Source organism: Pseudoliparis swirei, chromosome 4 (assembly GCF_029220125.1).
Source record: "Pseudoliparis swirei isolate HS2019 ecotype Mariana Trench chromosome 4, NWPU_hadal_v1, whole genome shotgun sequence".
Classification (NCBI taxonomy): domain Eukaryota; kingdom Metazoa; phylum Chordata; class Actinopteri; order Perciformes; family Liparidae; genus Pseudoliparis; species Pseudoliparis swirei.
The window spans coordinates 23,036,598-23,049,320 of record NC_079391.1 but is presented as its reverse complement, the minus strand read 5'-3'; the positions used below and the strand labels follow the sequence as shown (position 1 = coordinate 23,049,320).

Genomic DNA, 12,723 nt, shown 5'->3' with positions numbered 1-12,723 from the left:
ATGATTTATGTTTCCTCTTGTTTACAAGTCTTAATGCTAAGCTAAATGTGAACCGTGTATGTACTTGTATGGTGCTTAGACACGACAACCGCGCCGCTGGCAGTAGCTTCATAGCATACAGGCATGAGTGTCATCGATTTTCGGTTTCCATGAATACAGAACTATTCCTTTAACAATAACCACGATATTACACAGTGAAGAATATGATAGTTATTGGTTACTTACTTCATTATGAAGCATAATACATAACTTGTTCTTGCAATCTATACACTCAAAAAATTATTCAAGCCCTTCTTAGAGGTGACACATTTAAATATTGTTTGATACATTTAAATAAATCAATTACAAAGATAGATGTTTATATTTAATGGGTGTAACACAAAATGTATGAATACTTTCATTTATTAGATTTATTTAGGTTACACTCACAAAAACGATTCAAGCCCTTCTTCGAGGTGACACATTTAAATATTGTTTGATACATTTAAATAAATCAATTACAAAAATAGATGTTTATATTTAATGGGTGTAACACAAAATGTATGAATACTTTCATTTATTAGATTTATTTAGGTTAGATGGTGTGCATATCAACTCAAAATAAATGTGTTTCATTGAGGACTATCCTTGGCGCATGCGCTTTCTGAAAATCAGTTGTTTACATGAGTTGAACACACTTTCAGGGCTGTACGGTGGTGTAGTGGCTAGCACTGTCGCCTCAAAGCCAAAGGCCCGTGGGTTCAATTCCCAGTCGGGGCGTTCATTCTGTGTGGAGTTTGCATATTTAGTTAGTTAGTTTATATTTTGAGTTGGACAAACATAAATTAATTTAATGAATATCGTTATTTTATTTTAGATGTATTTGATACAAATGAGTTGGACTAACTTAATTACATTTTATTGCACTGATGTGCAAAATTTTAGTTGGAGTTGCATAACATTTTTGGATGGAAAACCTGCCAACAATTTAATTGAGTTCATCCAATGAGTCATTTCTTTGAGTGTACCTAAAGGATTGCTTGACGGACATTGTGATTACTTCGGACTGCCGTTACATCATCTAGCTTGATATACTCCTGTTAGCTGCTCTATGCTCGTTGGCAACACTGAGGAAACGGGCTTTTCCCCCTGCTGCTCCGGGTCAGTTTGAGAGGCGTGACTGCTCGCTGGGTTTGCAGATGCTCAGTTTGTCCGTCTTGACAGATGTTGTGACTCAACTAGCTAGCGCATATTGTATCGTCTCGCCTCGTCACATGATCAATAAAGATTTGACACTGGACAACATCAATAAACAGAGTAGGCTACCCAGCAATCATCATTATGTGTGATAAAACTACCAAATATGTTTTGTATAGGTCATGTAGAATAAACTCATGGTATTTCTGTGAGTAATCGTATTATGTACAATATTAAATAATGGATTAAAAACTACTGTATTGCACGCTATTATTTTAAAGTAATATTATTGGAACCATATAACAGGCTATCTCAGAACAAAAGCAAGACACAGTAATATACCTCCGTTTTCTGAACAATATGACCAGAAAGAGAAAACAACCTTTGCAACCTTTCACAGGTTAAACACTTGACGTTCTTGAAACTTGGGTCCAATGTTGGCGTTTTCCTTGCGTGTCTCCAGGTCTGTTATGAATGTAGACTTGAATTTGACCACATAGGCAGGATCATCATCCGAGCTCTTCATCACCTGAGAGAGATGGCAAAAAGCAGGCAGAACCACAGAGCATGAAGCATACATTTCTCGTTCCAGAAGTTCAGTCACGTACCTGCAACAGAAAAAAAATCAAACCCATTTCAGTCCAAATGTATTGCATTCACTTACTTACAAAATATACAGTCTTGAGTCTTGAGAATTATATGACGTAAAAAATAGACCTGCAGGGGTCCAGTAGCGTTTTCAGCCTCTGCAGTGTGTCTATTTTAGCCATAGTTGCCATGGCGATCTTGGTTTTGTGTGTGGCAAAGACATCCCTCAGTGGCTGTTCATTTCTGCGGACGCTTTTTTATCATGTCCAGAGTTAAATTCTATCTTGTTGGAACATCTTGTACAAGCGACTCCTTCTTCTGTCCATCTTCAATGTGTTTCTGTTCTAATTCAGCAGCACATGCTGGACTGTGTTTGAAGTAGTCGACAACTTTTCTGCATTTGGCCAGGACACTGTCAAACAAACTGTTCTGCAGAGACACTGTGACAGAGCGCTGGAGAGTGTGTGCGACGCAGGGGACGCGTTCGAACGGCAGATGTCTCCCATTAGCAATCGTATTTCTTGCACTATCCGTGCTAAGTGTGCTGACTTTATTGGAAACGTTCCACTGCTGTGCAACATGCATACAAGGCACGTTTCTGCAAAATGTCTGTCTTTTGTTTTCATGACAGTCAAAGCATGTGAATGCAGGACCCACAGTTCATCGATATAATGAACTGTAACTCCAAGATGACTGTGTTTACCCAGCGATGTCAAAGGAGTCTCCAGTGAGCGCAACAGTTGGTGCACGTTGTAACGCAGCCATTTGTGTTTTCTGCTCCGTTTCATACAACGTCTGTATTCTCCTGACCACGGTGCGTCATGATGATTTATACGCGCCGTCATTGGTCGCGATTGTCAGGACGCTCCTCAGACCGACATCTTCCACCACAGTGGTCGGCCTGCAGTCCGTCACTCTCACAATTTTACTTCCGTTGATTTGTCGACAGTTCTCCGGGACGCAGCATACAAAGTAGTCTGCCGAAGTTTCGCTCCACTGGTTGTTTGGGGAGCTGGGCTGGAATCAATGCGGTGTAACGCCTTTAGGTGGTACTTCATGCTCCTAAGTACTCCGGTGATAAGCTCATTCCAGTTTGCAGTGGTTAAAAATTATTTGACTTTGATCAACTACGCCGTCTGCTAGAGATTTAACATTAAAATGTCCAAATGTCTTTTTATGGCAAAAATTTACACAAACAGTTAGTTATTAATACATCGAGTGGATAGCAGTTATTTGAGGTCGCATTTCAGGTGACCTGGTTCGATACTCAGCTCCTTGTGGGTCTCCACCACCTCCTATGGGAAAACAATCTGCCTCTAAATGCTCCACTATGTTCCCTAGCTCGTCGCTGACCTGCATTCCTGTACCGGGAATGTAGTGTTTATTGGGTTCATCAGGTCTTTCTGCTGAAATCTGCGGCGTGGTGTGTCTGTGAGCGGTAAAGCTACATACACACCAGAAGTGCCCAAAACATGTGTGTTTACTCGCGGGACCATTTGTCGTGTTGACACCAAAAGCGTTGCGACACTCCGTGAGGGGCGGGGCTTATCTCCGTGTCTCGTCTCCGTAGAGACCGTTGTCATTTTATTCATCCACCACGGAATAACTAACCACTAGTTCTGCTTTATACTTGTTGAGGACATCTCACAAACGTCAGAACATCTAACGCCCTCGTGTTTGGGTTCATGACATCACCCGTTGGCTCACACAGCTCGGTCACTTTCACCGATGAATACCAAACATCACCCGTGCCTGTTTTATTCTCTGCGATTCATACTTATAAGAGGTTGTATTAAATTATTGCCTCAATGTTTAAATATCTAAACTAGAGGCGAAGAACTCGTCGCTCAAAGTCACATCGCTCAAAACACGTCGCCCAAACCGCGTCACCCGAATTGCGTCGCCCAAAACGCCCCAAACGCACTGCCTAGAAAAATGTTGCGTTCATCGCAGGCACACGCGTCTGTACGTTGACTTTTCATGGGATTCAGTCGTGCGAAAAAATCGCGTCACTTTTGGTGTGTACCTACCATAAGACTGAATCAAAATATACAAAAAATAACCAATGATCTGAATGTTGCTTCGAGTGACTTCTGTCACAATTTAACTAGTCATCTGACTCATCCTTAATATGAACTTAACATCCTGCCAAACATTGCATACGGATGGTATCAGGGTGGAGTTTTTGTTTAAAAAAGAAGTTAATGCAGATGTTGCCTCATTTGCATTTTGTTCGCCGAGAAGTCTGAATCCTACTGTTTGAACCCCACCGTCATCAAATCGCCTCATGTGGAATTTTTATGTCGTAAGTCTGCATCCGTGTCAGTTTTACTCTCCTTCCCTCCCTTTCTTACTCCCCCCATTCACAGCTCTCAGTGCAGGGCTGTAATAGTGGCGGTCGGCCCTGGGTGGCGATGCAGGGTTATCTCCTAGGACCCGAGCAGACCTGGAAATATGGCTGCCAAGAGAGGAGGTGGCAGATGGCTGACAAGGCATTTTTACCCATAACGCCCCAGTAAAACTTTAACTCCCAAGATTTAGTGCTAGCGCTCTGCACTTAGCAAGCTGCAGCCACTGGCATATTTTTTTCAAAAGTCCCAAACTGATGGTTTTGCAAGCCACGCATAAACATGCTTTATTGATTGCCCCGTTAAAAGATTCAAAGGGTCAGTATCATTTAGAAAAAGACAGTTTTAGAGGACAAATAAAAGCTAAAAATTGCTCAAACGTTGTGGCTGGCGTCATTGATTTTTAGAGGAAAACACAGAATACTGAATTAAATTATTCATCGTGTCATAATATTGACTGATGATGATGGTAGACAATAATTTAGAAATGTAAAGGTTCCTAGGCAACAATGGCAATTAAGGCATTTAATTCACCCAGTTGCAATCTCTAAGGGCCCGGCTACAGTCATATCTCTTCATTTGTCCCGGACAAGAGCACCATGAAAGTCACGCTCACTTGCAAGATTGTCCAAAGAGAAAGCTTTATGCTCATAAACCATGCAGATATTTGGCTATTTAGTGAATACTGAACAACATTTTATGTTAAAAGTGACCAAAGAGAGGAAAAAATAAATAAATGTCACAGTATTTTATTCGTCCTATCACTTTAATCAATAATATAAGTCCTCCATAGAACTCCGCCCCCCCCATCCCATCCCGCCCTTAGGCTAATACATATGAGAGAATCACAATGTCGACTACATTACTGGTGTTATGCATTGTGTGCTGACTGCAGGGTGTATGGAGGGCTAATTGAGCCCTGGGTGCATGTAAGGAGGGCAGGAAGGCTGGAGGAGATTCAAAGTGCCATAGAGGCACAAGAGAGGCATAGACGGAAAGAGAGAGAGAGAGAGAGAGAGATAGACAGAGGGGCCGAGCAGGACTGGGCCTAACAGGCCGTATGGCGACACTGAACGAGTCGGTGTTATTGGACTCCGGTGCGACGTGCACACATCTGTGCCTACCGTCCAGCAGAGTGTGTTGCAGTGAGAGAGATGTGTATGTGTGTTTGAGTGAGTGCCTGTGCACAGTGGTGTGCATATGCGCACATGTTGGCTATATAGATTTAGATATTTCTTTTTTTAGTGCTCACATCTGCCAGTGTCTTTACCCGGGACCCGTAAAAGGGATTGAACAGCGCAGCAGTCGTAACCCGCGGCAGCAGACCGGGATGAAGTAATTCCCTGCCTCCTTCCTCTGTCTCCTTCTCCATCTAAAGTTTTGGGTTTTTGTTTGTAATAAAGGAAATACGAGCCGGAAGAGGAGAGAAATGAGTCGGCAGGAGAAGACAAGCTAATAGCAGCATCAGTTGTAAATAGTAGCATTGAGCAGGTATGGACATACTATTTGCATATTATACTCAAGTGATAGTACAGTTACTTTAAAGGTGTAAAATGTACTGTGAACTAGCAGCAGGGAAAGAATACGCCATTTTCCGCCAAACTGCTGAAACTCTGAGAACCGGTCACAATGACACTGCTATCTTAGAGTTATATGTGTTTATTGGATTAAATCTGAGGTGACAGAAACGAGAAAAAGGACATGATTTTAATCCCCTCCTCCTTGTCATAGTGAAAACACGATTCATCTTTTTATCCACGAACAGACCCAGATAGCAAACTGACTGTTCCAGATCCGCCCCAAATCCGCCGTAGACTCCGGGAAGGCTCCCCAAAACGGGTCCGGATCGGCGGCTAAATGCACAGCGCGCCGGATCCGGAACAGATGCGCGCTGCGTAATATTCATAAAATATTGACCCTTCCATAAAGCGGCTCATTTGGCCCAGATCAAGCTAACAAATATGCATCAATGCAACAACAACAAAATGCAAACGTAAATAATGTCAAACAGTTTTTTATTTGAAAGGACAAAATTATATACACACACATTTAAAAAAGATATATTTTAAGTCTGTTCAGTGTGGGGGACGTCTACAGTAGCACGCCTCCTGGAGCTACCCCGGTCTGCTGCCAGGTTGAACCACCGAATGGCGTGCTTAAGAACCTGGTCGTCAGTGGACGCATGTGTTGAGTGATTCTTTCTGACAGCATCTGTAATCACACAAGCAGATACAAAATCACATGAATACTCAGTGCAACATAAATCAGACATGCAGTCTAAAATCTAGTGGCTGTCTGGCACTTAAAGTGTGCTATGCTAAATATAGTCAAGTCAAGTCAAGTCAAGTCAAGTCTTTTATTGTCAGATACACAGAATGACACAGGGTCAGACTGGGCACTGAAATTCTTAGGACAAGGCACCACACAACAACTATCAATAGCCGAACATAATATAACATGACATACACACTGTACAAGAACTCTGAACATAATACTAACATGTAATACACATAATAACTAAACTACAGACAAATGGGAGTAGCAGGTAGTGAAAGCAGGTAGTGCAATAGAAAGTGTAAGTGTAAGTACAAGGCTGAAAGTGACAGTGTATGTAAAGTGACGAGTGTAAAGTGTCGAGTGCAAAAGTGTCGATCGTGTGTCAGTGTCCATTTAGCAGCCTGATGGCTCTCGGGAAGAAACTGTTCTCCAGTCTCTGTGTGCGAGACCGGATGCTACGGTACCGCCTTCCAGAAGGCAGCGGGTGAACAGGCTGAAGGCTGGATGATGGCAGTCCTTTAGGATCCTGCCAGTCTTCCTGAGGCATCGTGTGGTATGTGTCCTGCAGGGCTGGGAGCTCCCTACCGATGATGAACTCCGCAGTCCTGACCACACGACGTAGGGCCTTGCGGCCCTTGGCTGTGCAGCTCCCATACCACACTGTGATGCACCCAGTCAGGATGCTTTCTATTGTGCATCTGTAGAAATTGGTGAGGATGACTGAATCCATGCCAAACTTCTTCAGTCTCCTCAGGAAGAAGAGGCGCTTCTGGGCCGCTTTGACCACCTTGTCTGTGTGAGCAGACCAGGTGAGGTCGTTATTGATGTTGACCCCGAGGAACCTGAAGCAGCTGACCATCTCCACTCCATAGAGCTAATATATCATATAACTATTATGTAAAGGTATAGTTGAGTAACATTCACCTAAATAGAGAATAAAGTTGCAATTCAAACATTTTATTTAGAAACATGGTTATTCGTAAGTTTGAACACAAAGACCTCCGGGTGAAATCAAATTGTTTTCATTATATATGAGTTACTTACGCAGGAGCAAAGTCTTGGACGTCATTCGATTGAAAGATTTTTTTCCATTAATCCCTTTCCAATTTATGGACTTGCCAACATCATCAGTGAACATGCGTGCGAGGATGTTCCACGTTGCACGTTTTACATCATGTCCTCCGATTGTTCCCAGGGAGGAAATCTAAAATGGATAGAAAAAGTACTATTAATATTTGATATTGTTTTAAAAAACATTACCATCAAACAGGGTATTATCTAGTGTTAATGACATACAATAGATTTTAATGAGCTTTGCGTGAGATTCTTAAAACAACAAAAAACTCACCACACTCTTCTTCATTAAAGCGTTGGCTGGATCTTTGAGCTGTTGCTCAAACATGTCCACTTCCTCCATTGTGGTCAACGGAAACGGGTCTCTCCACTCCACTTCTTGACCAGACATTTGTGTCACGCTGGGGCGAACAAAGCTGTCAATTTTGGAAGTTAATTGATGGACCTGCTGTGTTAATTGATGGACCTGCTGTGTAAGCGTCTCCAGCATGGCCATCATTTGAACTTGAGCAGCTATAAAAAAACATTAGAATAGCATTTAAAAAAGGGAGAGATTTTACATCAAATATGGAAACATCAAGTGTTATACAACTCCATTAATCCAATCGTAATAATCATATTCACTTGGATTCAATGTGACAGTGTGTATTGCATGTCTCGTATCCAATTTACCATCGTTAACATTGTAAAAAGTGAAATGATTAAAAAGATTCAATTTGAATCCCATAGCCGTTTGAGTTGTTGCTCACCACAGCAGGCAATGGTGTCTGAACCACACCTCGCCCCTCGCCAGGTTGGCGTGTCCCCCTGGCGTGTTCGCTGTCCTGCTGGTGATGAAGTCCGTGGTGGAGGAGGGGCAAGAGGTGGAGGAGGGGCAATAGGTGGAGGAGGGGCAATAGTTGGAGGAGGGGCAACTGTCCTGCTAGTGGTTGGACCCTTTTTTTTTTTTTTGGGGTGGCGATTTTCAGTCTCGCTGTCTGCATCCGAGTCCCCAAAGAAATGGCTAGAAATGGAGTTAGGAAAAAAATGTATTATTTGTCATACTATAACATTGAATGACAGACACTTTATTTTATTAAGGTAAAAGAGTTCTAAAGAATACAATTTATACACATTTACTCACACAGGCATTGGCTTTCTCCTTTTAGGAATTGCCTCCTCTTCTGAATGGAGATCAGATGTGTCACAGGACATATATTTTGTTAACCATCGCCTTGCCACCAAGTAATCATCTAAAAATTAAGTCAAAACACAATGAAAAATTACAGAATTATGACCAGAACAATGTGATTAAAATGTTGTTTCCCCCCCCCATATGTAACATAAGGTAAATGTTTTTATGTATTTGTTTAAACTGCTAATTATTAGAATATTAATATAATTAGCATACCGCATGATCTAATTATTCTGACATCATGTGTCTGCCAGTCAGGTTGAGGTTCTTCGGCACTTCGGACCGCCTTGTCCACCCTTTCATCCCTCGGGTAATCTGGCCAAACGCAGCCACCACCACTGTACCAGCTTTGTGGCACGACTGCTACTGTTTTGCTGTCCAAGAATTCAATCAGATGGAACATCCTGAATTACAGAGGAAAGAAACAAACAGTGTCATCAGTCACAGAAATATAACTCTGTTCCAAGAACTTCTGAAAACAATTTAGCAACTAGAAAACAATTTAGCAACTATTAAAGTTCTCTATAACCAGGAGTATGACAATTACCATTTGGAAAACATGAGAATAGGTCTCGGTCGCCTCAAGTGAATACTGCCAGTTGTGCTGCTTGGTGGAACTTTCAACTGAGAACTGTAAAGGCAAACTGTGTACCTGGAAACTTCTATGACTTTTAGCTAAAAGAGCCAAGATGTTTTTGTCCATTAGCTTTAGTGTGTTTGTGCATTTAAGAACTTGATTTTCTTGAAATAAGAGTTTAAACAAATGTTTTATTGACACACCCAAGTCCATAAATCGACAATTTGTTTTGCAAATGCACATTAGATACCTAAAATGTATGAAATAGGGGTATAGCCACAAAACCATCCCTATGAGGCAAAACAGCACATTTCTGAACAAGCGCTGACATTTTAACACACTTAAGTGGATCAGATGGTTGGACAATTTTATGAATATTCAAATAGTCAGAGTTGAAAGGGTAAGTGAAGAACAAAGACTTCTCTGAACACTCCTTGTATATCACATACACTCCATCATTGCATTCTACAATGTTATGTATATAACAAATTTCATTTCCAATGACAAAAACATTATCCCCGGTTGAAATTTTAACAGTCCACTTGTCACAGGCCATTTCACCATACTGTGCTTTCACTGACATGCCACCTACAAGTGGTCCAACAAAGTGTGGTTTTTTTAAATGGCTAACATTTAAAGGAGTGTCTGGTCTTCTTTTCTCTGACAATCGTCTGATAATTTGTGCAAGGGGAAACTCTGGTTTTCTGACAAGCTTTTTCAGCGTGTGCAGGTAACTTTCATACGGAAATGCAGAGAATAAGTCGAGGCAACCATGTTGTTGAACTTCATCTGCCAGATGAACCAAACCGTGGATATTATAAACGATTTGATCTTTGCCATATATCTCACCAAAGTGACTGACAAAAGATCGAAGTAGTGTGTGTGCATACTGTGCATTACTAGATAGTCTAGGACTGACTAAAATGGCAATACCAGAGAAGAGTAGCATGAAATTGCTGTACATATTTCTGTCCAGAAAGGTTCCTAGTATGACAGGTCCTGTGTACAGTAGAAACTGACGTAATTCTGTTGCCTTCCACCGATCCAATTCTCGTAGTGATCTAGGTTTTCGGGCAAACTCCACAGGAATATAGGGACGCATTTCTATCAATTTTGCCGACATTCTTTCAACAATGTTTGCAGGCATTCGGAAAATTAGAGGACCCCTGAGCCAGATGTGTAGCAATCGTCTAACAACACCCAAACAAACCAAATGCATGTAATCCAAAGGGAATTGCGAAACCATGCCAACACCGCTGCCAAGAAATGGATGTGGCCCCTCAGGATGATGAGCCTCATCTACCATGTTTTCAAACGATTCGTCAGTCCTTACAGCAAAGTCTGTACATGGATATGTCATGCGTCTGTTAATGTATTTCCCAGGCTGCATACATTTGTCACAACCATGGTAGCCATTGTGGTTCTTTGTATTCTTAACAAATTCAAGATTCAAGATTCAAGATGTTTTATTTGTCACATACACACATAAAGTCCACAATCAGCGATCTGGCTGGTGTGTCACAAATGACTGTGTCCAGTTGAAGCTTCAATGTCTTACCTCTATATCAAAACCGTTTTCAAGCTGTTGCAACTCTGTAACAAAATCTTCAAGGAACTCTTTTGCTGAGCTGGGTTTCTTTGGTCCACAGAATAAACCTATTACGACTGGTTCTTTCATGGGAACATTCAATAGCAGACCAAGGATGGGCCACAGTTGCAGACTAGAGCTTTTGAATAAAGGAAGTCCATCTATATGTATTTGCAACTTCAAAATGAAACTGTCTGCTAGTGTATGCACATAATTTGACAGTGTATTTCTCAGCGAAAGCAGAATACCAAAATAGTGGTACTGTCCCCCAGCCTTTTCCAGGATGGAGTATTTAGTTTTAGTCCCAAGAAGAGTCCTGGCATCCCTTGGAAGGTCAGAATGGAAAATACGAAATATGCCCAATAGTGCTGTCAAAGCAACCAAAGAAATGCCAAAGTGTGTGGCCCAGTTAGAAATACTTGCAGACAGGGACAAGGTTTCAAGTTGCTCATCAGACTGTTCAGAATCAGACGTCAGACTCTGCCCATCACTGGCCACAAAGGCAAAACCATCAATTATATCTGCTTCTACTTCCATGGCACCTTCCTCCTCACTAAAGCCTAATCCAGTTGTAGTGTCCAGACAATTTGCATCTTCTGTGCAATTTATACTTTCCAAAGACTCCCCACTGACATCTACATGTTCCCTCTCTGGTGTCAGTTGAAAGGCAGTTCTATCTGCGCAGTCGTCCCTAATTTGGTCAAGTCTTTTTTGAACATCTTGACGGACCCTGCGTCTAATGGTGGAGTTGGAGACAAGCCCAGTCTTTCTGTTCATTTTATCTAAAACAAACCAAAATAAAAATGTTTTAATAAAAACACTACGCTATACATTAAGATAGTATTTTAATGTATTAAAACAAATCTGGTCATTTTAAAGTTAAACAGGTTATACAATTCCCTCTCAAATGTGTCTTTAAGTTGCTGTGAAAACTTCCCTCCAAAAAGACATGCTTACCTGAATTGTAGAGATCGATCCTGATGAACACTTCTGTAAAACTGAGGATGACATTTCAAATTGTAAATTATGTGTTGAGAACTCAATACATACGAATTAAATAAAAACAGGTTTGTGCTGGCCATCTTTATTAGCTCGTGAGCTAGCGCTCCTCGTTATTAGCTCGTGAGCTAGCGCTCCTCGTTATTAGCTCGTGAGCTAGCGCTCCTCGTTATTAGCTCGTGAGCTAGCGCTCCTCGTTATTACCTTGCCCAGCTTCAATCACAAGATTGGGTTGGAGCTTAAGTATACTAAGTATACTTAAGCTCCAACCCAAGAACCACTGAAAATTCAGCGCTAGCTGCAGAAGATAGCTCACCCTAACCCTAACCGAGATAGTTCGAAAACTAGCCATAATTCGACAGTAGCAACACAATTCAACACTTACCTAAGTAATATGTCTGGCGCGAAGAGCTGCAGGTTTGAAAATTCCAGTTTGGAAAGTCGAGGCGCAGAAGTCAGAGGAGCAACGATTTAGCCGCCACACCGCTGTGTGAACCGGATGCGGATGCGGGCGGATCCGGTTCACATGACCAAACCGAGTGCGACAGTAGGGCGGATCTAGCGACCTGAGGGCGGATCTAGCGACCTGAGGGCGGATCTAGCGACAGTAGGGCGGATCTAGCGACAGTAGGGCGGATCTAGCGACCTGAGGGCGGATCCGCCCCGGAATCGGCTGCTATCTGGGGAGCGCAATGAGCCGGACCGCCACTGCCCCCAAAGTGGCACACCAGAGGCAAAAAGCTTTATCTCCACACAGTAACATGATATACAAATATGAATACTACAAACTTATCTCCATCACACGTTATAAAGAACATTTATCATGAAGCACATTAACTATTTATCATGTCAGAGGGAATAGATGGTGCAGTCACAATCCCATTTACCTGGACCGAGGTAAGCATACAGCCAGTTGTTGCAT

At 42.0% G+C, this 12,723-nt stretch overlaps 2 long non-coding RNA genes across 3 annotated transcripts; both read right to left on the bottom strand.

The window, feature by feature from the left end:
- Positions 1-6,899: 6,899 nt before the first annotated feature.
- On the bottom strand, positions 6,900-8,270 carry LOC130192765 (uncharacterized). 2 transcript variants are annotated; one of them, XR_008831440.1, is made up of 4 exons: positions 8,213-8,270; positions 7,738-7,976; positions 7,434-7,593; positions 6,901-7,313 (listed from the first exon to the last, which is right to left on the bottom strand). It is a non-coding gene; the product is annotated as an uncharacterized LOC130192765 (long non-coding RNA). The 2 variants fall into 2 exon arrangements; XR_008831439.1 differs by having other exon boundaries at positions 6,900-7,593.
- Positions 8,271-8,356: 86 nt separating this feature from the next.
- On the bottom strand, positions 8,357-12,276 carry LOC130192764 (uncharacterized). The gene is made up of 5 exons (XR_008831438.1): positions 12,187-12,276; positions 11,760-11,800; positions 8,854-9,041; positions 8,587-8,695; positions 8,357-8,466 (listed from the first exon to the last, which is right to left on the bottom strand). It is a non-coding gene; the product is annotated as an uncharacterized LOC130192764 (long non-coding RNA).
- Positions 12,277-12,723: the final 447 nt, after the last annotated feature.